The 1,063-nt window shown below is 35.3% G+C and overlaps 1 protein-coding gene across 1 annotated transcript in view; it reads left to right on the forward strand.

Annotated features, from left to right (window-relative positions):
* The window catches only part of LOC104496443 (histone deacetylase 9-like), a 137,657-nt gene that overhangs the window by 38,221 nt on the left and 98,373 nt on the right, over positions 1-1,063 (forward strand). The gene's annotated exons all lie outside the window — the stretch shown is intronic.

Raw genomic sequence — 1,063 nt, forward strand, 5'->3', positions numbered from 1 at the left:
ACCCCGTTTGCATTATAGTCTAAGTTTGGTATAGTCTGTTAGAACTTTGGCCATGCTCCACAAAACTTTGCAGCTGGCTGCTAGAATTACATTTAGCAGCAAATTTTATGAGAAAGACTGGTAGCATTTATTATAAACTAATGCCAGTAATGCCAGTTTATTATAAACTAATGCCAGTGAAACAACATAGCTAGACAATTGCACAGGTAAACACAAACACACATTCATAGGATTGTAAATAAACAGTTTTCACAGGTACTAATGTAACTCCATTAACTGCCATGTTGTTCTTCCTTATTTACACCCATGTGAATGAAATTTTAGTGATTATCATGTTTGTTTTGGATGAGTGAAGACTGAAACCTTGACATTTACCTATCTTGTCAAACTGGACTATTTTTATACCGATGAGTAAAATACAGAAATATTCCATCCTTTTAATCCCTGTCTCCTCCTCACCGAAAATACAAAGCTTGGTTGGTCTTGAAGCTATAAATATATACATGGTATTTGGATGAGGTTGCTTCAAAATACAACTTTGGCTGGTATACTCATGCACAGGTTATAATCTCTTATGTTAAGAATGTGTTAATTTTCATGATCTGATGTCGAATATATAGCTGAACAGAAGTCTGTCTGGAGTAGCTGACGTAAAGGGTAAATTTGATGAAGTAATGGTGTTACTTCTGAGTCTGACTGTTGTGAGAGAAATTTGATATGATACATGCCCTTATGAGACTCTGCATCTTGAATGCATAATCCTACTTTCTGAACAGAGCTATCTTGCCAGTACTTCTATGTTTTCCATTTTCCTTACCCACACTGGAAGGAGGGAAATGTAATTCTTTTTTTATCTTCAGGGACCCTAAAGGCAAAAAATTCCTTGATCATCAATGATTCTAGTGCTATACTTCATGAAATTTATATACGTTTCCAGAAAGTGTGTCAGAAATTGACTTTAATGAATCCATTAAACTTGTGAGCATGGCAGGTTCCCAAGTTTAATTTATGGTTAGCAGAAATATGGGATAGTCATTGTTGCCCTTTTTTTACTGTAGGGGAA

This window comes from Buceros rhinoceros, unplaced genomic scaffold, assembly GCF_000710305.1.
Source record: "Buceros rhinoceros silvestris isolate BGI_N320 unplaced genomic scaffold, ASM71030v1 scaffold32887, whole genome shotgun sequence".
NCBI lineage: Eukaryota > Metazoa > Chordata > Aves > Bucerotiformes > Bucerotidae > Buceros > Buceros rhinoceros.